This window comes from Paramormyrops kingsleyae, chromosome 5 (assembly GCF_048594095.1).
Source record: "Paramormyrops kingsleyae isolate MSU_618 chromosome 5, PKINGS_0.4, whole genome shotgun sequence".
Lineage (NCBI taxonomy): Eukaryota > Metazoa > Chordata > Actinopteri > Osteoglossiformes > Mormyridae > Paramormyrops > Paramormyrops kingsleyae.
Genome location: NC_132801.1, coordinates 16593870 through 16621286, shown reverse-complemented (window position 1 = coordinate 16621286; position 27417 = coordinate 16593870). Strand labels below are relative to the sequence as shown.

General features: G+C 47.6%; 1 protein-coding gene across 6 annotated transcripts in view; it reads left to right on the top strand.

The window, feature by feature from the left end:
• Positions 1 to 27417, top strand: part of rbfox3a (RNA binding fox-1 homolog 3a) — a 423712-nt gene that overhangs the window by 197419 nt on the left and 198876 nt on the right. The window contains exon 1 of one of the 6 annotated variants that reach the window (XM_072712254.1): positions 5649 to 5954. The exons of 4 other annotated variants lie outside the window; for them this stretch is intronic. The gene's annotated coding sequence lies outside the window, so the exon portion shown is untranslated. Of the gene's footprint in view, positions 1 to 5648; positions 5955 to 18722; positions 18938 to 27417 lie in introns of those variants that run through there. One more of the 6 variants, XM_072712253.1, reaches the window with a different exon arrangement.

Here is a 27417-nt window from a genome sequence, read left to right as displayed (position 1 = left end):
ATTTTCATTTTAATAGACTATTGACAATCTGAGCTGGGGCCGAGGCACTGAATATTCATGAGTAGCATTACCACTCTGGGGCAGTCCTGGCAGTATGTTTTCTGGAAAATTCCAAATTAAAACAAAGCTACTTTGATTTTATTGACAATTTGATACAAAAAAGTTACATAGTAGTTTTGTTGTTAACCAGAAATAATTTAAAATTGAAATTAAAATGACTTCTACCAACCTGGGTAGTTATAAATGTTATGTTCCTGGAGTCTTTCCCATCTGGAGGTGGGGAATAATTTTTATTTAAATATGATCCCCTATTTGAAAATAGAACTTTCCTGGTTTTTGATTGCTTCTGGAAAATTTTCTGCAAGCCCCATTACAGCAGAGCACCTGTAATAAAGCTGCCTGTTAAGTTAAATAAAACTAGATTGGTTGGTTGATTGATTGAACAACTGATTAACAGACATCTTTCATCACACATAAGCATGTCCCTGCTAGGTGCATTCTTGCGAATGAAGTGTCTCTCTGAGGCATACTGTTTGCTTGGAAGTACAAGGAAATACTACCATATGGTCAATCACTTGAGTTACAATGTGACTAAAATGAAGTTGTGGTGTACAAAACCACTATATGTTTTTCCCACACAAAATTCTGCACAGTTACAGTTTGTTTGTATGGAGCACATCAACATTGCAGGGTTGCCAGCTCTCACACATCTGGCATGTCACTCATGCTTTCAGACTCTGATGCTCATGCAAGAAGTCTTATAGCAAATCTGTATTATTCCATTACAAATCTAAAATTAGCTACATCAAAAGCATTGGGGTAGGTTGCAAACCCTACAGACTATTTACAGGGGAATAAAGCTTTTACATACATGAAAATGCATGGGCAGACTGCAAATCTCATGCCAGCCAGCTGACCAAAGCTGGCAACCCTAACATTGGAGAATGTCTGTGTGTGTGTGTGTGTGCTTCTGACACTAGACCAGCTTTTCTTTAGTCCATGTGAATATTGTGTCCTTTTTTGATATTGCAGAGGATCCCAGAACACTACCCCCCCCCCACTCCCCTGGGTCTCTCAAGAACATAAGTAATAATGCAGCCTACAACTGCCTTTGCCCCAGGGGGGATCATTGCAGATATTCAATGAGGTGGGGGGTCTCTGTGAGATCTAAAGGGGCTGCTGGATGCCTCCTGGGAGCCAGTGACCACCAGGATGTGATTTCAAAAGTGTTGCAGCCCATTTTCAATGCATTTTTGTGTGACTCTGGTAATGCAAGGCTTGGGAATGTGATTGGCGTGGGTGAGCTTGGTCGCCCCCTTGTGTCCGCTGTGGGGAGGTGGGTCCCCGGCTAATGAACGTCAAGGGGGATTTGCTGTAATTCTTTTGGCTGTGTGTGTTTGCAGGCTCCCTTGTTTGAAGAACTCTGTTTCAAGCCCAACCCACGTAATACAGGTCTCACACAAAATGGCCTTTTTTAAATGAATCATTTGTCTTAAATGCAAATAGCACAGGAGGGCTTTACTGGCTAGAATTGCCTTGACTATTATATTGCCTCTCATCACAGTAATGTCATAAATGCAATTAACTATCATTACAGACTGAAAATAGCAGTTTTATTGTGAAACTTTGCAGAAATGGAGTACGGTGTGTCTGAGTAGCCTATAAAGGGGCTGGCATGGATCCAGTAACCTTATGTACCCTGACATCTTTTTTCTGTCCCCGTGGTGAAGCTGGGGGAGAGAGGGGCAGTGAAGGGGTAAGTGAGAAGCAGGTTTCGCTGCATTAATGGATGCATTCTTCGCCCCCCCCCCCCCCCCCAGCTCCAAAGCTCCGGATGAAACGTTGCGCAGCCGGGGAATAATTGAAAATCAAAGGAGACTTTAATTTGATTAGGTGGGGCCATCGCTGCATTGTTCATTGTTAAAAGAGATTCGATTACGACAGGCTGTTAGAGTGGAACCGTACTGGAGACTGATGCTGGGAGTAGCCTGGACCACAGACAAAAGGGACTGGGATCTCTGGGAGTTGTGAGGGTGACAGTCGCAGTTACGTGTGCCAGGCCACTAAAGAACAGAGGGGAGGGTTGAGACTGGAAAGGCCTCGCATCCCGACTGACAAATATTTGTCTTTGTTTACAAGGTTGTGAGACAGTCCTGGTGTAGCTACTAGTCCAACATGGATCTGAGGAATGACATGTACATTAATGCTGAATATTTCACTCCCCGATGTATTTAATTGATGAATCGAGACATGACTGTCCTTCACATTCATAGTGATTAACACAGAATGGCTGTGGAATGAGCAAGCTGACAGGCCAGCTTCAAATCCTACGTGGACAACAGCAGCTGGTTCCTCAAGCATACTCTGCTAAGTAGCTGTTGGGGTATGTATGCACGGCATGTAGTGTACTGTGTTCGAACGCTGGAATTATGGTCACATGCTGCTTACATGATGCACAGCCTGTAGGAGACAGATGAAGGTCTACCCTTGATATTGAGTGAGAGGAAAAGACAGAAATGTAGCCCAAACTGTCTTAAAAGAATTCACAGAAGGTGCCTAACAAGAGGTGGGCCCTTCATGGTCATGGGCTCTAAGCTTGAGATCACACGTCCTGGCCACCTAGGGCCCCCTGCCCAGGAAAACGTTAAGGAACTGAGCTGAAAGCACTGGCCATATCAGCTGCGATGTGGTTACGGCTGTCCTTCACTCTCCCGCCCGTGCTTGTGGCTAGAGAGCGTCTGTGCACGCTCTCGGAGCACCAGTCATTCGCACCAAAGCAATCTCCGCACGTTTTGCATGGTCGACTGAAAGCCTTTTTTTATGCCCCCTGAGGTCCATTGGGCTGAACAGAAAATCTATTGAGCATTGTTTAAATTGACTCATGCTGGTGAAGATGAATAAATATAACACACAATACACAATGTAAATGTAGACCCAAAAGGGCAACACTTAGACTTGTGGGAGCAGCCTCTTAAGAATGGGATTTTAAATGATATTTAGTCTGGGACCTGCAGTGTGGTATGCAGTTCTTATCCACAGGGGTATTATTTACTCAATCTGAGGACAGAGGCATTCCGTTACGACACGGAAAAGGTCAGATCTGTCCCCGTGCTCAAGTGGGCTCTGATGAGAATGTAGCTTATCTGACAATAACACAGGGATCGCATGACAGTAGAGCAAACAAATGATGATTGTAATAATAGGCAAGACCTTTAGCTGTACTTTGGAGACAAGCTACTCTAAAATAGTTAACTTTTTGTGGAAATTAAAATTTGCACTAAGGGTATGAGAAATATTCAGTTTTATTCAAAGATACGTGAAATTGGTGGGGAAAAAGCATCAGTTACTGTACTTCGATCATGACTGCACTCCATGCACATAATAATTTGTACGTGGAGAGACATCACTGAATGGTCAGTAAGGATTGACCAATCAAAACCAGCTGATGTGCAGCAAGGTAAGATTGAATACCAGAGGGGGTATCTCAGAGTTTTATAATAAATTTGCCTCCATTCAGCCTACTAATCGGTGTCATGGCACAGTGGGTGGCACCCTGCTCTCACACCTAGAGTGTTGTTGGTTTCAGTATTATGTTGATAAATCTGTATATGTGTGGACTTTGCACACTGGACATGCTTGCGTGGGTTTCCTCCCACATTCCAAAAACATGGGGTTGCTGTCTCTGCCTATAGCGTGTGTGCCCTGCTATGGACTGGCATCCCGTCCAGGGTGTCCCGTGCCCTGTGCCCTGCTATGGACTGGCATCCCGTCCAGGGTGTTCCGTGCCCTGTGCCCTGCGCTTTCTGGGATAAGATCCAGACTAGCTGTGACCCGGCTCTGAATAAACAGTGATGGATGGATCTATCTGCATGCTTTGCACAGACCCTGTTTTTTTTTTTACATTAACCGTGTTTGGCTTCCACTCTGCCAGACGTTTCATCCCAGCCTTTCTGAGTCAAATGGCTTCCAACCGAATGTGAAGCACCAATTAACACAGCCTAGGCTCTGTTCTGACAAGGTCGTGACTGGGATTAATTACAGAGAGGTGAACATGTGAAATTAAGATTACATCGTTACAGCTGAAGGGCAGGATCTTACTGGCATTTCCTGACAACTTTCAGTTTAAAAGTGGTGTGGCAGCAAGGCTTTTTAATGTCCTGTGAGTAATTAATTACTTATCTGAATTGTAAATGATGGTCAGTCACTGACCTTGTACAGAACACGCCCGTTTTTTTGGGGGGGGGGGTGGGGGACTGCCAGTACACAGTCCATTATTTAGGAGAGTTAAAGTTTTAATAAGGAACTCTGCCTGTGCTCTAAAGGATTATTTATTTCAACATTTAAACCTGTAGAATAGCCTGAGTTCTCAGGTGCAGATTAACAGAGAAGACTTGAAATCTAATTCTGGCCTCAGTGTCTGTACGCCGAGCGCGTTCTTCTGCACCTGTCCCCCAGTCGTCTCCCTACATTACCGTGTAGGCCCTGCACCAGAGCGCCTGTGTGCTTTCGAGGATGTATCCCAATTATTTCTGTTGCGTTTGCGCACGCAAGCGACAGCAAAATCGGGCGCAGTCCAGAGAAAGTAGCGTTAGTCTGGTATGTTTCGTCTGAGGGCTTTTTCGGGTTTTCGGGCTACAGGAAGGCTATCAGCCTAAACAGCCGAGACAGAAAGGGGAGCAGTTTACTGAATTTGTCTAATTCAATCATATTTGGAGTGCGTCATTTTGTGTATTTCAACTATAGCCATAACTTAACTGTAGTATTTTACTGGTAAATGGTAGGAGTGTAAATCCTGGTTAGCCCAAAATACTAAAATATTAAAATGAAAATTGACAGTAATTATAATCTACGATATCCAGGTCAGATTTGGTGTGAAACGTGTAGCTTGTGACACACGTGCAGGCATGCAGCAGGTGTTGGGCTTGTTTTGGAGATAATTAGGAATAACGATGCCAGAGTGGCGGCTGGAGAACTTATATTCAGATTGATTTTTGGACTTCTGGGGTCTGCGGAGGTTCACTTTTAATATGACGCTAATAAATATTTAAACGAGCGCGGCGTTGCACCGCGGTGTAATTGAAGGGGAACCAGGTGAGTTATGTGCTGAATGCGATGTACCGTCCGGGTAAATATTTAACAAGGATCTGAGACAGAAAGTCTCGTAAATAATTCAATTAGAGAAACTCAAAAACCGAAATGAAAGCCGTCAAAAATGTGACTTAATGAAGTGGTGCTGAAGCAGTGGAAGTGGATTAAGTAATTAATCCACACACAAGGCCCTGTTAACCGACGCAATGGAAAAAAAGAAGCCAAATTGTGTTTTATAAACTGCCTATTAAGCTGAATTTATTAATTTCATTACACTGATTTATTCATTTAATTTAGTGTAAATCAATTGTGTTTAAATTTTGAAGATTAGCGTCTTTAGATCAAGCTACCCAACAAGGCCTGGAAATACCTATGGCTTGCTAACATCTGAGGAAAAATAACTTTACATAAATATTTAAATCGTATTGAAAAAAGTGCTGCGTCAAACACCGAGTGATGGAAGAAGAACCTTATATGAGACTGTGTATTGTTCTGTGACAAATTGCTGGTTCTGTCCGTATTGCCGGTGACCCGTTCTTATTGCTGTGGTTAAAGATGAAGTATTACCGAATTAATACCCTGACCGTTAGGTATGGTTTTTACTGAGCTCTTGGCTTTATTTTAGCGCCCGGGGAGCTGTCATAACAGAGACGGCCTGCGTATTTACGTGCGGCAAATTATATTCAGTTGTAATGGTGGTCGGTAGCTTTCCGGCGGGTTTCTCCCGCTTTCGGGGCTGAGATCCGCCGCGCGACGGCTCAAGGTAAAAGAAAACTCATGAAATATTGAACGGGGGAATCTTCCGGAAAAGCTGCGCTGGAACATAACTTGCAATTATAGGAGTGTGGGGAGACACCACTTTGAAGGTACACGTGGGGTAGGTGTCGCTGGTGCCGTATTAAACGATTCATTATTTGATTCATTATTTTATCTGGTTGACTTGGCGCGAGTTATGGGAACAATTAGAAGGGTTTTTTTCAGCCATGTTTTGAACGTGCTGTTCCCATGCATGGCATTTAAAAACAAGAACCATTTTTTTTATTTATTTCTCCCTCTGTGTGGGCGTCACTGCGGACAAACATGTCAGCGATGCTCCCTCGACAGGCCTGCTCCTCCCTGCACGGCATGCTGGGTAATTAAGGCGACTTCCTGGGAAGGGAAGGCGCGGAGAACGCGGCGGCCGCGGTGCCAGGGCCGGAGCCAGCCCCGCGGAGCACGTCCGTGCATTTTCATTAAACGCGGGAGGCTTGCCTGACAAGAACTATTACTCCCCCTGGCTCGTGTGCGGGATCTGCTGTTGTTTTCGCTCCTTTTCACAGTTTCCCTTCACCTCCACAACTTCGGCCATCCATCTCGGCTCCCCGCCTCGGCCGCGATCCGTGATTTCCGCGGAGCTAATTGTGCAGAAACGCAGCGGGGAGGAGCGGCGGCATTAAGCCTGCATTCATTTGCGGGGGGGCGGTGAGGGGGATTTGTTACCGTTAAAAAATCCGTCGCCGTTTTTTCTTGCTGAAAATCAGACGGGGAGATGGGAGCGAAATTTAAACCACAGAAAGTGAGTGGAGAAACTATCTAGTAAGAATGATTCTGCATCCACCGCGAGTGCGCGTCACATTTATTCTGGTCTTGTTGGCAGCCTGTCTTATTAGGTTCCCCATAGGTGAAGGCGGGAGAGAGCAGTCAGCCTTATGAAAGACAATGCATATCCCCGCTCGCCGCTGTCTCTCACCTCACCATTACACCTCCCTATCAAGGGTAAATGCTCCTTTTATTCAAATCGGGGGGCTAAGAGAGTTCAGCTACCCGCTGGAAAATGTCAAAAACCTTGAGATTTTCGCTTCAGGAAGGATGGCTCGCGCTCTCACCTGTTTGTTACGGTGACACATCACGTACGCCCTGCTATTTGTCAAGGTGGGGGGGTGGCACATCTGTATTTTTTATGGCTGGGAAGGGGGATGGTTCTGTTAAACCCTGGCGAAACGTATATTTTTATTTTCTTTATTGTGGTTAAGGGAAACGCTTACTAATTAGCTGTCTGACTTCGAATGTATGCTCCCCATGCCGGAGAAACGGGAAAGCCTGACGCCGAACCTTACCGGCAGCGAGCGGGCGCGCCACGCTAGCTAGCGATCCAGATGACATAGCAGCTGCTGTGCCCATTTCCAGTGCGTTTCCCTCTGATGGATGTGCGAATAACAGACTAACGTATCGGGCGAATGTATCTACGAGCTCTCTGACGAGGCCGGCTCGTTAACACAAACAGGACGCGGCATATGGGAACGGCTTAATTTAGCCTCTTTGTTGGGACGTTTATGTAAGAAGGGTTTAGATTAAATGCGTTGCATGTTCAGCTGTGTTTTCTTCGTAACCGCTTGGTTTCCTATTCTTTATTTGCTGTGATCCTCTAATCTACATGATGCTACGCTAAAAGCAGACGTGCTGTGTGGGTTACCCCGTTTCCTCTGTTCCATTGGTATTAATCTGATATGTTATTATTGTTTCGTGTCAGAACATGATTGTCTGTTTAGGCTATGGTTGTGTGACAGGTGTAGGTAGGGTATGGGTAGGGCAGGATGTTGGACAGTGAACACGCACTATGGAACAGCATGAAGTTATCAACTCGTGTTTTTAGCGAATTTTATGTGTTAGCGCCACCTACTGGGTCAGATAGGCAAACACTGGAGTAGCGGAAGTGGTTTTGCCCAGATGCCCTCACTGTCAGAGCCAGATGTTGCTCACTGAATCTCCACTCTGAAGCCCAAGGAGCCATGGCACACAGACTCCCCCCGAAGAATGTCTGTCACTCAGCCGGCCTTGTCCAGCTCCGCTGTGTGAACACCGGCACCAGAGCATGGCGCCGGCCCGGCCCAGATTACGGCTCAGCCAGGCCTCGCCTTAAACTGGGAAGCAGATCAAGCTCATCCATGGAAGACGTGGGCCGCTCAGCCAAATTTGGGGCTCTGTGTGTCACCCGCCCTCTCACCGCAGCCGGAGAAAAAGATAATGCTGTGCATGCCCATTCGTGAGGCCCGATGTTCCACTGAGTGTATTGGCCATCTGAGGTCACATTCCCCATCGCCTGCCGCGGTCTCTAAGTCCGCTATCTCTCTGGACGGACCACCTCTGTGTGGTCGCCAAGGGACCATTAAGTCCAGGGAAGGCTTCAATACGCAACGCCAGGGAGTTAGCAGTCGCACACAGTGGTTTAGAATGAAGAAGATAGGGGAATTAAAAATACGCCTTTTGTATTAAACAGCCAAGAGCATCTATTATTGAATTGCCAGGAGAACCTCCTCCTCACCTGTTGTGTGCCTTGCACGGGGCCCCGCTGTGGCCTCACAGATTCATTTTGCATTGATTGCTTTATTGGTGTAGCTTTGCCGCCGTGCATCGGGGGTAGTTTAATGTAAGCGGTTTGTTTTTAGGTCCCCGTTCATCTTGTCTCTGCTATCGAGCAGCACCCGTGCCCCGTGTTCTCTAGCATACACATGCATTTTTAACCCTGTCGTTCACACAGCTGCACCTTGTACATGCTCACCATAAAGAGCTGTAAAAGAGAGTCGATTTTACATTTGCTTAAATGTGCTGTTAATGAAATAAATATTGAAAAGAGAACTTCATTTGCTCTCACATTGTTTTTTTTTTTTTTAAATATACTTTTTATATCCTTGATATTCTTCATTTAGAGATGGCAAAACTGTTTTGTTCAGTCTGCATAGTTGATCCCATAGAGAAGGGCATGCTTTGTCCCTCTCTGTCCTGGGTTGGTGAGGTCCCAGACTGATGGATGTGTCCCAGGACGTGTCTCAGCTGAGGTCTCGGAGGAGAGATGCACCTCCTGGTGATATTCAGGGCCCTGCTGGCTTCTCATTACTGTCCCCAACATCTGCTTCCCCATGTGTCCCCTGACTGACGAATATAATTAAAATGTATTCCGTGTCACTTTGTTTCCATCCGCTTTTCCTCAGCCGCCGTCCAGCCAGCGGCTTCCCCCCGTGATATCGCTTACCCGAGGGCACGCGAGCCGTTTGATTCGGCCACATGTTATCAGTGTTTTCATCTGTTCTCTGGGGGGGATCCGTTCCTTGCTCCCTTGTTCTGGGTCAGATTATTCCAGACCTCATTATGGATGAGCTTCGCGGCCCGTTCTGCCAGGCCAGCCGCCGCAGCCTCTTTTTGATGATCCTTTATGGTATACAGTGACCCGACGTGGTACGTGAAGGTAGTACTGGCTGGTTTCTCTCTCTCTCGACACTGGTGTCTGCAGTGGGAGTGGAGCTGGCAAGGGTTGGGCGGCACCAGAGCGGAGTAAATAACCCATCCCAGTGAAGAGCGAAGGCCTGCTTTTGGCCGGCGTTATGTGACACGTGGACAGTCAAATGGCTTGTTACTGCACCTTCCCTCAACCCAAAAAACATTAATAAAACAAACTTTGGAGAAATGGTCATCGCTAACAACGTTCCAGCGTGGCCATATCCTCTGGAGCTGCAGTGCAGGGTCACCCTGGCCCATGTCAGACTTTTTGGGGGTTATTGAAATGATGCCTTGGTTCCGGCACATGAGCCTGGGGGACTCGGGGCCCCGGGACACGCCGGCTCGCTTTTTCAGATGCTGCCAAACAGGCCGGCATGGGCAAGCCGGGCCTGCAATTAAGCTGTCATTACCTGCATCTGTCACCCGTTGGACGGCGCCACCAGGGAGAGCGAGTGGGATGGCGCTGGCCCACACCGTCGCGCGCTTCAGCGGGCCGCGGGAGCCCTCGGCTAATTGCCGCAGAGCGCGTCTCCGCGGAACCGGCGCTTAGCGGGTCCCGGCGGTGAAGCTTCCTCTGCTTAACAGAAGTATGCTCAGCCCATCTGCTAATTACCGCAGAGCTTATACTGGCTTTTAATATCTCTAGGCATTTTTTATTAGCAATATCCCATCCGTTCATCCTGCCATCCATTATGCGGTACAGGGTCACCTGGAGCCTATCCCAGGAAACGGGCTACTAAGCAGGGGACCCCCTGCATGGGATGACAGTCCATTGCAGGACAAACAACAATTACACACTATGGGCGATACAGAGACAGCAATTCACCTAATTTTTATACATTTTTTTGGTTGTGGAAGACTGGGGGGCAGGAAGGAAACCAGCAGCAATCCTGGGTGAACATACAAACTTCATACACAGTGAAATGGGGGTGGAAATCGAACCCCCAACCCTGGAGGTGTCAAGCTGCCCAGTGAGGCACTGCCAGCCTAATTATCAATATTTATTTTACTAATTAGCTTGTGCATTCACACATTCAGTGTGGATGTCTGCTGGTCTGCTTTCCTGAAGCCCACCCGAGTCCTTAGCCAGTGCCTTGGGTCAGTTTGAGCCTCCCCAGTGAACCCCCCCCCCCCCCCTCCCATCTGAATGGGATTTATTGTGCGATTTTGGAGCGGGGAGCCTGACGAAGCTGATCCATTAAAAGTTATCACCGAGACGAGGGCCTCCCTCCCCCCGACGGGGAGTCTCGGGGAGGACCCATCGCCGACGGGCTGGCAGGGCAGCCCTGCGCCTGCTGTGCATCCAGAGTGAGATCAGCAGAGCTGAAAATGCACCCTCGCAGTCTGTTCAGCAGCATGCCGCTACCCCGTCCGGCTTGCTCTGTCTTTAGCTGTGTGTTCATGTGTAGCACCATGGAGGACACTGCCTGCCTGCCTGCCTGTACTGTACTGTCCTCTGCTTTACTGTCCTGTGCAATGTATATGTGTCACTCCCATATGCAATGAAGTAACCGCAGGGATATGAGCTCAGAGGCAAGGACTCAAGCTCTAAAGAGAGATCAGTTTGGTTATGTGCTAAAGTGACTTATACCAGGTATGGCCGCCGTGTCCGTTTCGGTTTCACTAAAGCTAAAGACAAACGTTTAAATCACAGGATCGCATCTGTTTTCTTCTGAGCCCGTGTTGGTGGGAGGAGTTATTGATCAAGGAAATGCAGCCGTATGAAATTGTCTTTTGATTAAAACTTATCGAGCGCTGAGTGAATGACTGTGGAAACATTAATATTGAATGTCCATGTGACCAAGAAGAGGGAAAAATGCATTTTATACTAACGGGTTGTGAAAGATTTATTAGGCTCGATGAGAGTCAGTCCTGAACTTTGAACTGCGAGCCTGAGAACAGGGATGATGGTCCGTACCCCTCTTGGTTGCCATGTAAGGACCACTGGACTTGGTTTTTCTGTATGGTGTAATGGCCGTTGTTCATTTTGGGTCCATAAGAATCATTTGTGTTTAGTCAGGCTACAATACGTTCCTTTCAAGCTCGTACACCTTTCAGGCGGACAGTGTTTATGGTGGGATTCTCCTGAGCAGTGAGATGGATTAGATTTATGCGAGTAAGAGAACTTCAGGCATTTATGCACTGAGAAATTTCTGACGACAGCGGTTTGCGCCGGGGTAAAAAGCGTCAGTCATGTCTTGGGAGCTGAATGTGGCGCCGGCGGGACGGGTGAGGCCGAGGACACGGAAAAATACGGCAGAGCGCTGATGGGCTTTCACGTGTACGCTATGCAGCAAGCCCTCAGCCCGACACTAAGAGCGATGGCGGGGAAGCACGTTAGGGCTTCCGTGATGGAGCAGTGGCACTTTGTCATGGCTGCTGATTCCACTGGCCGGGCTTCAAAGGCTAGAGACTAACTTTGAGGAGACCTTGTGCTTTTTGACACTGGGCTTTCTGACACTGGGCTTTCTGGGAGGGAGTGGGATGGAGTACGGAGCACAAAGTCAGCGTTACCAAGGAGACTCTATGCCGACGGGCGCCTTTGAAATGGTAACGAGGCCCCCTTTATAAGTTGCCTTCACATTGGACGAGTGGGGTTAGTGGCGGGTATGGGGTGGGGGGGGGTTTTCATATGCACAGTTTAAATGTTCAGCCCTGGATTTCAGGTCCCTATCGATAACCAAAAACTACACTTTTAGGCAAATGAAGCTAAATATTCCCATGTGAACGGCCTGCTCTTATTACTTGTCCTTTAATCATTTATGGTGCTTTTATTGCCGGCACTTATAAAGAAATAACATCTTAATTTTCCCGTTAATTTATCTAGATACTGCAGAGTAACACAAAACGCCGGGGAGAGACCCAATCTGTCCACATTTTGATGTGTATAATTCATTTTTTTTTTTTTTAACCTCATTGTTAATCAATACACACAATCCAACATGTTCAAACAAGAATATTTTCTCAGTGCTTCGTATTAAAAACTGGTGGGGGAAAAAAAAAAATCAAACCTCAAAACAATTACCTCAATACACAAACCACAAATCGTTTTACAATGGCTTTTGTGTGCTCCTGAATACACAAATTTAAAATATATCTCTTGTATATTTATGACAGGTCTCTGTTGCTTTTCCGCCCCTGCTGCCTTTGCCATATAGAAATCAGCTCCACTAGCTTACGTCCACCGGGGACTCTAACAGACGCCGGAATTTGATCTTGCGTTTAATGTCAGGTTTCAAAACACAGAGGTACCTGGTATTGATAACAGACAAAATATCCGGCAGCTGGGACAATTTTTATCCTCAAACCATCATGCCTTTATAGTGGGAAGTATTGAGGTAACCAGCAAGGACTCCCAGCTAAATGGTATTGCTGAGATGTTTACAGAGGCAGAGCCACCAGGGAAAGAGCAGTCGATCAGTGACCGTGAGTGTCTGTTAAAAGCCCTCGCTTGAACTTCGACCGCTCTACCCACCCGCTTGTGTGTTTCTCGCTAAGGATTGCAGACTTTATTTCTTTCCATTTTGTAACTCTCTTCAAACTTGTTGTGTATTGATATACAATAGTCAGGCTTTGCTTATAATCCATTCATCTTCCATAGCTGTTTTTCCAGGATAGTTCCATGGTGAGCCTGGAGCATATCCCAGGAAACACGGGATACACCCTGAATAGGATGCAGGGCGTACACTCAAACATACAATCTGCAAGCTCTGCACATCCTGTGCCAGGAATCGAACCCTCAGCCTCCGAGGTGTCAGGCGTCAGTGCTACCCAGAGCCGCTGTGCAGCCTATCTACATACTCATCACGTGCAAAATGGCAAAGCACCAAATACAAACCTACAAATCAGCGATATTTTTGTGGAAAGCAACGCAGTCCGCCTTTTATCTGTGCCCCGAGTGAGCAATGAGTGTATCTGCAGGGCGCCGTAGAGGAGGGCCCGCTGCACACGCGCACGTGGTATTTACACAGAGTAAGTCTTTAATGCGATCGTTTATTACGCCGGGTAATAAAGTGCAACCATAAAACAACAAAAGTGCCTGACTCTCTAAAGAACTTTGCTTCTGTTGCATTTCTAGGCATCGGACTCTAAAATATCAACTTTTATGTGCGGTGCTGCTGACGCGCAATATGGCCCGTGATGAATGGGGGTGTGCGTTTTGCATGGAGCTGCCGCTGAATTAAATTTGCTCAATCGTCGCTGAGCACAGATTATTTCTGATATCTGGAGTGCCCAGCCCCCCCCCCCCCCAACCCCTACTCCAGTCCCCAGTGTGATGGCTAGCAACACTTCCAATGAGTCTCGGGGAAGGTGCCCAGCGGCGGTCACCAGCGGCAGTTGATTCAGACGCCACTGTGACCAGGCATGCAAGCATTTTTTTTTTTGGCCTGATCTGTGTACAAATTTACCTCATTATACATGCTTTTTAACATTTGCAGATTCATTTCTTTTCCGCACTGTGCCACTTGGCATCCTCTGCTCAACTTTAACAAAAGTTGCTTAAAAAAATGTGCCGATTATTCATGCAACCAAAAATACAGCAAGTCAGTCAGACACTTAAAAATAAATGCTATTAATAAGGCATTACTATTTTCACCGGCATTGTATTTAACAGCATAGCAGTTGGTGGATGCCTTGCATCATTAACTGAGTCCCACAATTTTAATGAGAGGTGTGTTGGCTGCCTGTTCACTGTTCTTTGTCAGTGATTAGTTATTTTCTTAACTAGCCACAGTCTGAACCATCAAACTAGCAATCTAACTTGAAAACAATGAGGTATCCAAACATCAATCAATTCTTACAGAAAATCCAGCTCTCTCTCTCTCTCTCTCTCTCTCTCTCTCTAATATATATATTATATATATATATAATTGTGTGTGTGTGTGTGTAATATGAAGTTAATTGTTTTCTAGCATCAATGTGATGCCAAACTTAATGCCAGAGGTGACAGAGGTTAACATTAAAATTTCCAGCCCTATTAATTCCCTGAAACCGTACACTATAGCCCGAAAGTATCCCAAAATGTGTTGGTGGTATGAGATATCTGACAATACCGTGAGAATATAGTTTGAGTATCCGAGCTGAATTTAAAGGTTTTCCATGGGAAAAATGTCAATATGCCTCTTCAAATACAGAAGCTGGTGCTTGCAGAACTGTAGGTTTGCTTTCAGGTTCCAAACTGCAACATTATTTTTGCCATTTCACAGCATGAAAACAGGAATGATACCTCTGAAATTTGATAAAAGATACATCATGATGGCTGGCTGGGGGGGGGGGGACTTATGGGGTCTGAGGTCCCCTGAATGTTTGCACAGAAGTCTGCTGTCGATGCTCCACACTCTGCACTTTCACCTTCCATTTTCCTGCTGTATAGTCTGTTTGAGCGGAAACTGACTGCATTTCATTTTGATCGTTCTGGTTTATAACAAAATATTGTTTTTTGCGACCATGGACTGTTTTTTTTTTATTATTATTTTTTTATTGCTGCACGTTTTGGGTTTCTTTTTTCTTTATTTTCCCCCATAACCCACTTCTAACCCAGTAGCCGGTAGCCCTGCTCACTGATGTGTTGTAGCTGCACTGTACAGTAATGATGATAAAGGGTGTTGTGTGGCTGTGTCCAGAAGGTCGTCGGTTCAAACCCTGTGGCTGGCAGAGTAATCGTATCAGTGTTGGGCATTTGAGCCACATCCATAGCCCCAATGACTGCTCCAAGAGCACCAGATAAGTGGCTGACCCTGTACTCTGACCCCAAACATTGCTCTCACCTGCATGTCTGTGTGTCTCCTGGAGAGCAAAAAGGGAGCATAACAGAATTCCTATGTATCTGAACCCATGTATGTACATACGATAAAATATCTTACATTTAATGTGACTTGTAGACTCTAGCCAGACTCTGCAATCACAGACGTTTTAGGTACTCGTTGAGTATTCATGAATGAATCCGTTAAGGCCGTCCATCTCCATTTCACAGGAAGGTGGAGCAGGTGATTCAAGCAGCGGCGCAGCAAACAAGGCCTGTATATCCTCGTCCAGTATTTTTCTGACGCTGAATGCCAGGATACACGGCCTTTTATTGTCGCTGTGAGGCTCAATCAATATAACGTGGGGAACTGCATGCTGGGGAAAAAAAAATGGCGGGCTGAAGATTTTATTTAAAGGGCGAGTTTCTCCAGGGTGCAGGGCCACCTTCAGTGCAGAGCGTTCTGCTGAGGAGGATGGGGCAAGTACATTGCACAGCCCCCAGGAGCTGGACCTACAGGCCTCCGCTTCTGTGACTTGCCTCCCGCTGAGCCTGCCATTAGGATAATGACACACTGGCAAGCAACGGGAAAATGACCAGTCATGTGATTTATATGCATGTCAGCGAATGAGCAGCAAGCTGAAGGGGGCGGGGTTTATTACAGTTCAGCCAGACTTTTATAACCTTAGAGACCAACCTATCCAGCCTTAAATTAAAAGATACATACCTCAAATAAAGACACATCCTAACACTTTTATTTAATAGTGTTTAAAGATTCAATAGTTTTACCTTTCCAGTTCTTATTTCTTCCGATTTAATCATTTGAAAATCATCTGCCAACAGAAGCAATCCAATGTGGCTATAAACAAAAGTTTTGTTTTTTTTTTTCTTCTCTAAACCAGTTCAGCCATTAAAATTCATTCCCTCAATGGAAACTTATAAGCCAACCTATACAGCCTTGAATCCAAAGATCAGCTACTGAAATTTTTTTAACTTAAAAAAAATAATAATAATAATCATGCCTGCCAAATAACGACACATTATTTATTAATTATGTTTAAAGATTCCATAGTTTTACTTTTCCAGTTCTTATGTCTTCTCATTTAATCATTTTAAAATCATCTGCCAAAAGAAGTAATCCAATATGGCGGTAAACAGAAGTTTTTTTTGTTTTTTTGCTTTTTCCTTTTTCATAGCAATTCAGCCATTAAAATTGATTCGCTCGATGAAGTTTTATAAGGTTTGCTGCTCTTTGCAAAAATAGAAATTTGGGTTGACAACTCGAGGGAAGCTCTATGTTTTATTCACAATGAGCAAGCAATAAGTCGCATTTGCGGACTGTTAGCTGGTCGTGTGGTCGTGGCCGGCTGGGTAGGGGGAGGTTGTTGTTAGTGGTTGGGGGGAACCTGTGTGTACATTTGTGTGGGGGGGGGACATCTATAAATAAAACAAGCTCTTTGATGAGCATGAAGGTGAATGGTGGATGATAAAGACAGCAGCTGGAGTACAGGCCTATGCGATGTCATTACAAAAGAACATTGTTTTCATTAAGCCTAACACCCCCTGACAGTGCTCCCCCATTGCCTGGCTTTGGAGGAGGACACCAGTGCAGCTCCCCCATGTCTTTGGGGACTGTCAGCAAGCGGACAATCTGTATGCGGGGGGGGTGGGATGGTTTTATTTCTTTTCCATTTAGAGAAAATTCCCCATAATGCTGTGCCTGTTATCCTCACAGCCCTTTTGTATATTACCCCCCCCCCCATCTCCTCCTCTGTCGCGGGGATTTGTTTATTAAAGGGGCAGGGAGAAAAAAGGAAGGGGGGCAGAATTTGCGCTAGGCACTCTTTTGTTTATGCCGGCGTTCGGTTCAGGGGCGGCCTGGGGACGTGGGGATGGCTCGCGATTCGTGGCTGGGGCTTGGCTGTCTGCACTCGATGTGGCAAAACGTGTTTCGCGCCAGTATAAAATGTGTCAATTTTGCATGTTTTGTTTCACCGGTTGTTTGAGGCTGAGCCGAGCCTTTGATTCTCACCTCTTTGAAATCATATCAAGGTACAAGGGAAACCCACTATTGCCTGTAATTTTGTTTCATTACTTTTTCCAGTGTTTTTGTTTGTTTTTTAGAGCCATGCATTACAATATATTACAATGCATACCGTTTCCTCTTTAATTTGCTAGTGTTAGTAGGGGAAAAAAGAAAATTTGTAGTTGGTCAGTTCCGTGCTTGCAGTGGACAGTAAAATTTATGATATGTCAGAAGTGCCGCTACAAGAAAAGTTGTTTTGTTCAGTAGCCATCTTATAAATCCAGAGTACCATGAAAATAAACACGCTGGCTTTCAGAGGTGCTTCTCCGGCCACTGATGCATCCTGGCCGCGCTGCTGAACGATGGTGCGTTTTTCTGGGCCGCCAGCAGTTGGGAGGTGAGCGCTTGTCATTTTTGAAGTATCAGGAGATATCAAAGCTGTTAAACAGGTCACGTTAAGAGACTATTGAAAGGCTTAAGGCTCACCGAGGAAGGAAAGCAAAGGCTGAGGCTCCTGGCCGGTGTAGGCACCTTATAATTTCGGGGTGAGCGAAGACGGCTTCCTGATGTCCTGCAGCCTGGCTGATTGACAGGCCTAATTAAAGGCGTGGCAGTGGTGTGACGTGATTGATTTAAGCTGACCGAGGTGTTCTGCCCCCTACTCAAATCAGCCTGACATTCCTTTGCTTGCTTGCTTTATTTATTTTATTTATTTATTTATTTATTTATTACCCCACCCCGCTCACACCACAACAAAAACCCACAGCTCGCTCCTTCAGGACTTGATGGATGCCGTCACGCAGAAACAGCAGATTGAACACTAGTTATCCGGCATCTGTGTTGTCAGACACCTGTTTGCCTTTTTACCCGACAGAAACCCTTAACCGCCGCCCGCCCCCAACACCACCACCGGCCACCTCACGGATCTCTGCTGTCACCAGATGGGAGAATGGGGGGGGGGGGGGGGCAGAGAAAAGGAGGACGCTATCGATTTATCTGAATGGTGCGGGAGGATGAGACAGCGCTCCGTTCGGGTTGCCGACATCAGCACTTCCCCTCTGTGCACCGCAGAGCCGTGGATTAAGAGAAACTAAAACGGACCCAAAGTCCAGCAAATTGATTGTTTTAAGTTCAACTAATTTAGTGATGTCGTTTTGCTGGTTTCAGATGCCTCCTCGATGGGGACCTCAGCTTAAATTACACAATTATGTGCCCCCCCCCCCCGACCAAGCTCCTGTAAGACTTAAAGTGAATGTCTTGTGGAGCGGGCCGGGCCAGGTATTCGAGCTGACTCGGGAAGCATTGCAGGAGAGGGACTGGGCCCGGCATCAGGTTTCTGTCTGAGTCTGCTAAAATGGGAGCGTGCACAGAGGACAGGGGGAGAGGTGCCCCAATGAGACCGCGGGGGGCGGGGGGAATTAGCCAGCCTGCAGCGTAAACCTGATAGCATGGCGGGTCATGGGGCCTGGCCCAGTGTCCGGAGCCCTGCTGAGATGAGGTCACTGCTCTGAGCATCACCCCAGACACCCCCCCCCCCAAACAAAAAGAAGGAGGGACAGTTACCAGGTGGCTCTGTCAGTCTCCTCGCTGTGCCGCCCTTCAGAAGGGGATCCGACAACTAGTTAGCATGACAGCACTTAAAGAAAACTTGGGCTGAGCAGAAAAATTCGGTGTAGCAAATGAAAATAAGGACCTTCCAGTAATGATCGAGTAGCAATGAATAAGATGGAAACCACAGAGCAGATGTATTTCCGTGTAGGATTTCTGACTCTTATATTTAGAATTTGCGTCCATTCAGGAGCCACAGAAACACTGAGCCAAACACGGTAAGACAGCAATATAATAATAATAATAATATGATGGATACAATGTACCCAATGAGGGCCTTTTTTTGTTTGACTCAAGTACCACAAATGATTTGACTTGCAGTTCTCCATTCATGTTCTTACATAACCTCACCTTATTAACATTGTATTGTATGACATTATATAACCTAAATTAGCATTTATGGGAAAAGATTACATAATTGTCATAATATTAGAGTGCCCTTTGAAGTCAGGGCTGGAACATTAAGTAAAACATTTAAAAGTATATGGTGGAGTTTTTTCCCCCATTTGTTGGCAAACTGAAACCTGATCGTATTCCTCCGATCATGTTTTTTTAATGACTACTTGTCCTAATGGATTCTATAAAGTCTTCAAAACCACTTTAATTTGAGCTGTAGTTTGTCTCTCAAAGCAGGCATCGGGGGGGGGGGTATACAGTTCACCAAAGGATGACTGGCGAACTTTGCAAAATTTAAAAGTAAGTGGAGCTGCCCTGCAAATACCTTTCCTCATGCCGGCTTTAATTTGATTATCCCTGTGATTGATGGGGGCGTTCCGCGATCTAGAAGCGGAACGTTAATCGAGAGGCGGATTTCCGCAGGCGGTCTAAAATTAGACTCCGTGCCCCAGTGAATTCTTCCACGTTTGTATTTTGTCAAAAGACGTTAAAGGAGTAATCAGGGAAGAGAAAGGAATGAATCACTTGAATGGAAAATCAGATGTTGATATGTAAACAAAAGCAGCGCGCGCGCCATCGATTTCATTCCCCCGTTTCTGTAACGCTGTCCGTGCACAAATTAATCGCATGGAAATGGGAAGAAAGGGTGCGGGGAAAAATAACAAATACGTTGTGACAATTTAAGATCTGCTATTGATTGGGAGAAGTGAGCGCGGTCGCTCTCTTAACTACATCCCCTATGATAAATGCAAATGCCTATTTGTGGGGGGGGCTTCCAACAGGCAGCCTATGCGGGAGAATGAGTTTACCCTGGAGCTCGCAGGACAGCCTGCGCTGCTGGCCTGGACCTCATTGCGCTCACACGCATTTTTAGCTGAGCTGCCCCTCTCCCTCCCTGGAGTGGGGGGATCTGCAGTGGGAGGTGCTTTGGCATACAGGAGCTGTAACATTTAAACTAACTGCATGCTACTGAAGACACTTTAGAGCGTTAGCGCACACTGCTGTTTACAGTGTCGCAGGGTGAACCTTTGCTGTCTTGGAGTAACAGATGATAGTGGGGATGAGGGGATGAGCCTTGTTCATAGCAACAGGCTTGTAACCCGCTGGGTTTCTGTGGGTTTCAGACTAACATTTCGAAATGTACTGGGGGGGTTTTCTCTGACACATGTCAGCGCAGAATACCTGTGGTCCAGGACAGTGATTTTATGTAGGGTGTCTGTGCCTTGTGTCTGCATGCCTACACACACACACACACACACACACACACGCTGCTGTCACCTTTTGTTGTCTTACACATAGTTACAAAAACACACACACACACCATCTTTGATCTGCATCTGCATTCATACACATTCAGAAATACACATATACTTGAAAAGCTATATGCTGGGGGGTGGGGGGGGGCAGCTCCTTGGATACAACTTGATAAAACAGAAAAAAAGATCTTGGGATCAAAAAAGGCAAAAAAAAAAAAAAAAAACAAATTGACCGAGCCTGTGTGTCAATAGCCGTCAGCGGTGTATTGATTGACACATGGCAGTAGCATGTAAATTTGCCTAATGCTGGAGGACTGATCCGGTTTTACTGCTGAGTCTGATCTGAGGCTGATGAGAAACCCTCTACAGAGGGCACTACGTTACAGTAATGGACAGCCTTTTAGCTCTCTCGCCATAATCATAAATTTATCGTCTCATAGTGCAGATGGTCCATAACCATGCATCACTATCAAGCCCAGGCTGGACAGACCCCAAGAAAGGTTTTCTTACACCCTGCCTTCCTCTCTCCGTCTCCCCCTCGCTCCCTCCCCATCCCTGTTGTCCCTTTTTCTGCACCCCCGCCCCCCCGCCCCCTTTCCACTCCGTGGTGGTTTTCCTTTCTGCAAACTAAACAGATATGCAGTACCTGCTGAAATTCATTTCCACTCTCTACACTCCAGGCAATTTGGCTATAATAAAAGTGAAGGAGGAGTGATGGATGAATTTCTGTAAAAAAAGAGAGGGAGAGAGAGAGGATTATGTAATCCTCGGGCCGTGCTCCCTTGTCGCCTCCCTCGTGTTGAGCAGGTTTTTGCTGGGAGGGGTGGGGGGGGCAGGGCAGTAAGCCCCCGGGTCCACGCCTCACGCCCCACACTCTTGTCGTTAGCCGGTAAGTGATCTGCAGCGCTCTGTCATGGATCCACCCAGTACAACTTTGGCCACGCAACTATGGCTCTAGTCCCCCCTGGTCCCTGTGGGGAGAGAACAAAGGTGTCAGCTCATGTGGTTTATAATGCAGCAGCATGTGTGAACGCGTCTCTCAAAGTGGCGGCTTCTCGCACTGTGGTGGAACACGGCCCTCATGGATATGGACCGATGTCCCCCAGCGTGGCTCCGGTCACCTCAGTAACCGCCTCCAAGCTCGCCGCCTTCCCCCTTTGTGTCCCGGACCCGAGTCTGGCTCTGTCTAGACAGCGGCGTCCCTGCTGTCGGGTTCCGGGCCTCTTAGCGCAGCGCCCCCCGGAGAGCCGTCTCCGTAATTACGAGTCCTGTCAGCCACCATTCGGCCCTCTGCTGCTGGCTATGGTCTGGAGGTTTCGGTTGTGCAAGCAGGCAGGAAAAAGCAATTTCTGTTTTGTCCATGGTCAGTTTCCCTTACAGCGCCCGCTGAACGCAGGTTTGTACCCCTGCCCATCATTCGGAGAGAATTTTTTTTCCTAACAGTCTCTTCTGGGGACTTGATTATTGTTTCCAACAGAAAACAGGCCTGTCGCTAAATGAACTCTGTGTGATTAAGAAATGAAACGAAAGGTACGATCAATAGCTTATCTGCTCCATAAACCAGATTTTGCTCTCTTTGGATTTGTGAGATGCTTTGGCCACCAGTGACAGTCACACATTTTCCCCATTCTGTGCATTTCCCCTCCCCAGCCTTTGCACTGCAATCCACCCTCACTAGAGTAAGTAGCAGATATAATCGGCAGTTAATGCCTGTTTTTGATCAGGCGGGGGCAACAAAGTGGTCATGTGACTCGCGTGCCACGCCGGCATTTGATTGCCGGCCGTTTTAGAGGTTTGTCGCCGTTATGAAATATTGCGGGAGACTACCTGGCCCAAAATGTCTATAAATCCCCGTGGAGAGAACCACCGTGGGCTTTTATGGGTCTGAATGATCACTTCAGGAAGGGAGAAAAGGAAAACTATTAAAATATTGAATGGGATGATTAATTTTTACATTACAGATTAAAAGCGCTGGGGGTCACCACGCACGCGAGAGGTAATGAATGCCGAAAGCTGGAGCTGATTTTCCGGCGCCTCCGTCTGGATCGCACCTCCGTTTCCTCCATGCTGGTTCATATTCCTGCCTCCCTGTGCTGTGTTTAGGCCTTGTTTTTTGGGCTTTCCCTGCTTCCTCTGACGGACGGCGGCCATGAGTGGCCGCAACGTAGAAGATGGTTAAAGTCCTGCCCCCTCCACCACCTCAGCCCATGAGCCTGAGCTTTATCAGCCTACCCGTATCCCACCTGTACAGTACATGCCAGTCAGACGGTGGCGCTAATGCTCAAGGGGGGCGGGGGGTTGGGGTGCTGGCAGTGAAAGCTGAAGCTGCAAGCCTACACAGCACAGGGGATCTCTAATGGGGGCGCTGTTCCTCACTTAGAGGCTTGGTACTGGCAGCAACAGAACGAGGAACGTTCCCCCCCCCCCCCCCCCCATACACACACCTTCTTGTAAGACCCCTGCACCCTGCATACTGCTCTCCCGGGCTCTGGTGGGGGGGCCGGTGACGGCTGGCTCCGGAAGCGGCCCAGGCAGGCGGCAAGCAAGCGAGCGCACGGTCGCTCAGGCAGGGACAGCTGGCTCAGCCCCCTCGCTCTGCTCCTCTCTCTGCCATTTGTCTCTGCCTCAGCAGTCTGGGAACAATAGATTTTGCCATCAAAGATATTTTACTATTAGGCCCGGCTCTCATTTGTAAGGAGGTGGGGGAAATGTGACTTACTGGACCTTTTATTCACGCTCCCCCTCGGTAATAAATTGCGTCGCGTGTTGCCTCCGGAGGCCGTGGCCGCTCATTGTTTCCTCCCGTCGGCCAGCCGGGTGGGGTGGGGGGGGACAGGCGGGGTTGAGGGGGGAGTAAGGAGGGATGTGGGGCTTTGGACGCTCCGGGGCGCCAGCGGCGGGCAGATGGTCCCCTTTGCATGTACATGTGTCTGTGCTGCCCCTCTGCCGACGGCTCGGGCTCCTGGCGTGGCACGTGGTACCGGGCTGCCCTGCCCTGGGCCAGCGTGAAGCCTGGGGCCCGTCAGCCGGAACGACAAACACTGATTCTGAAGAGAGTGTCGGCTGCACCGCGCTTAATAAAGCCGCCCTGGGAGGAGCAGCACTGCCTGCATCTCAGTAACCCGTGAAATAGAGTTCACCTCTGACAGGGTGTGTTCAGCCTGATGGACACAGTCACACAGGCAGGCGGGCGTGCGCAAACACACAAACACACGCTCACAAACACATATACACACACATACAGACACACTCGGGCGTGCACAAACGGTCACACATGCATGCAGACACACTCAGGGGTATGCAAGCGGTCACGCACATATGGTCCATAACGCAATGCTTTCCTTTATCACCCTGCATTGTTGCTTTAAGAGCACGGACAGAGCAGTGCAATGTTTTCTCGCATGGAGTAGCAGGATCTGCAAGAGCGAGTAGCTATGCTATAATAAAACAATATTACTGCTGTCCTCTCACGGAGCACCGCGGCAGCACCTTCTCATCTCCTTGATGGCTCTGGCAGTCCACTCCACGTCTCCTTTCTGGCTGTGCGGAGCCACCTGTCGCACCCGGAGTCCTTTGGCGTCCTTGCCGTGTCTCCAGGATGCTACTTCCTCCTTTCCTGCTCTTTCTGAGCGCACTGACACGTTCGTCAGCATTACTGTCCCTCCGTCAGCCCCGAATCCCATCTCCAGAAACGCACTGTCGGGGGCCATTAGGATCCCAGACGTAGGATTTTGATGTTCTCTAAACGGTTTCTGTACCACAGACGGTGTTAAACCACGTTAAACTGCATTCACATACAAGCCCTGTAAGTCACTTTAAAATACATGCTGATTTTTTTTTCTTTCAATTATTCATAAAATGAGTCTAAAATCACATAAACTGAGCATCTGTGTCGGTAGAGAACAAATTCACAGAGGGTTGTTGTGCTTTAGCTTCCGCTTATATCATGATGAATTCACACAGTGATGCTCGTTACTCCTTATTCATAACCGTGAATATGGGGGCACACCAGCACTTGCCCCCACCCCCTTGTCAGTAGTGATGCCCACTACAGGCTTCCAGGGGTGTCGTTATCAATGTGACTGGGTAAGTAGGCTGAATAACGTCTGCTTTTGGGTGCATTAGCAGAACTTGCCTTATCTGGCACAACCAACAGGTGGTTCTCGAACCTTCTTGGATAGCTGTACTCGATACCCATTGCTGGTTACTGGCTTACGGATACACAGTGTTCTCACACCTAGTTATGTCCTTCAGATGTTGTACCATCAGCTCTCAATACATAGAAGATCATGATTAGACAGTTTTTTTTATTAATGAACTGTTTGAAATGGAACAGCCCTCTCAATCTTTTAATTCTCATTTGTCACCCCCTGCCCCGAGCCCCTGCCCAGCCCTCTCACCCCTAAGTAACCCACTCTGTTGGGTATTTTCTGTCTTGCTGTCTATCAGTGGGGACTGATGAATGGTGAGCGCTCGCTAATTCGTATGCAGTTCAGTGTGTCAGATGCCATTATCCCCCTGATTCCTCCCCCAGGGGGCGCCATCCTTGCCATCACACTTCCGTCCATTGTTGTTGCTCATCACTCTGATGCATCGCGGGATAATTTACCAAACATTACACAATGAATGTGGAGAAATAAGTGGAAATCCTGACTCGAGACGCTGCGGAAGCCCATGGCATGGAGAGAAGACCCTACGGGCTGCCAGCTCGAGAGGGAGCAGCATTTCCAAAATGCCCGTCTGTTTATTTCCAAGCATTATCATAAAAGCCAAATTCCATCCAAGATCTCAAACTGCATTTGTCTCATTCGTAGCGCAGCAAAGCCGCCGTGGGCCGATTGGCTACATTTCATGGCCCCTGGATGGGATCGGGCCCCCGGCCGGCCAGCGCGATGCCGCTTTATGGCTCTTCTTTACATCCTTGTTACTTTTTAGTGCACGTTTATGTTTTCTTAAATCAACACAAATTGGAAATAAACCATCCCGTTGTTTGTAATTATTCATGCGTCGTCGTTGTTGTTGTTGATTCTTATTTATTTACCCTGCCCCCCCCGTCCCCGTCCCCTTTCCCAGGGTTTTATTTCGCGGGTTTTTACTGTGTGCCGTATTTCACGTTAACGTCTCTCCCCCATCAGTGCCCCCCCCCCCTGCATTATTCCATCTGCCTGTTATTCTTCCAGGTCTACAACTTTAATCTGCGTAATTTATCTGCCCTTTGCCTCTGCTCTCCTACTCTTCCTAATCCTCCTCTCCCTCTACTATCACACATGTACAGGGGAGTAAGACAGTAATGAGCTGATTAGTGCCGCCATCGCCATGCAACAAAAAATTCCAGGTTACCCCCCCCCCCCCCATTGAACAATAAAGATATCTGGCATGCTCATCCCCACCCCTCCTCCGTCACCGTGCTACAGACCCGGGCTCGTCAGCAGTGACAGCTGTCAGAAGCAAGTGGGATGCTGGGACTGGGCCGTTTCCTGCCGGTGGCGCTCCCGCTCCTATATCAGTGTTTCACGTTGCTCCCTATTAGTACCGTGGGAAAAGAGTGGGCCGAGGCCTCCGAGTGAGTGAGCGGGCCCTAGCTGCAGCCGCCCGTGCCCCTTTAATTATCGCTCAGATGAGGATGTAAGAGAAAGATCGCTTGGGGCTGGCAAAGCACCTCCATGCCGAGTCGCCTCTGTGTGCAGCATTCGCAAATCCGGAGGTTCTTTCTCATCTGACCCTTCCTCTGGCGCATCGTTAGCTCACATGGCCTATTTTATGCAACGGTTCTGGTAACCGTTAAACAGCACCCCCAGTGGTGAGGGGGGGCATCTACGGTGCTCGTTAGCACTGAGCCAGTGAGATGTGACAGGGCTAAGCCCGATTTTCCTGGGTCATCCCCATATTCCCACCTTTCTTCTACCATTCCATTCCATCACAGAACCCCCAAATCCCAGCAACTGACGAACCCCTGCCCCATTCTGGTCAGGATATGTTTCTGCTCTCTGGCTGCCATGTCTCCCCCCCAGGTGAATGATGGGGCTGGTGGCCCCTTCCAGCATCTGGCAGAGGTTTTCAGCTTGAACCCATAACCACATACAGTGTGTTTCCTCTCTGTTCACCAGCTGTGTCATCCAGTTGTAGCCAAATACGGACATGCTGGTGCCTCCACACATCTGCCTTCCTGAGGACATTGCTATAGCGTGTCGCTTCCTCAGACAGCATCTCATTCTATGAGGCCCGGTGTGCTTACGGGAGTCACAATAAGGGAGTACTGGGGGTCATGCTTTGAGTTATTAGACTGCTAATTTCTGCACATATTAAGAGGAAGTGCTGGTAGACGAGGTTCACACAAGGGCCAGCATGTGGCGAGAGGCATGGGAAGGTGTTTCCAGGTAATGATTAAGGGGCCGCTCCCTTCAGTGTGCGTTTGCAACTTTCAAAGGGACGTCCGGAACCTCCACACACAAGGGAGAGAATCGTTGTGGCCACAGCCCTGCTTATTCGGGGAAAAAAGACGAGGAGGAAATAGAATCTGTCTGGATGGCTGCCAGTGGACTCTGCCGCCAAGCCGCTCTGCAAGGTGAACGGGACCCCCATCAAAGATCCTCTGGTATACACTTCTGAAGTAAAATATTTGCTTTTTCTGTCACAATACGTTCTCCTCAACTTTTTCTGCAGTTCACCCCCCCCCCCCACCAGCTGAGGTCTCATTCTGGATTTTATATACATCCAAACCAAAATACAAAGTCCTGGAGGGGAATGTGACGATCTCTCTGTCTTTCCAACCTTCATTTGCACTCCCGCTCTCTTCGGGGTTCACTTCTCGAATGGAATTTGGGCTGTCATCAAACATCTGCTCCTCTAATGGTACATGGGCTATCGTGCTATCGTCAGGGACCTGCTCCTCTAATGGTACTTGGGCTATCGTCAGCGATTTTGCTCCTCTGATGCAACTTGGGCTATAGTCAGCGATTTTGCTCCTATGATGGAATTCAGGCTATCCTCAGCGATTCCTCTCCTCTAATGGAACACGGACTATCATCAGCAATCTACCCCTCTAA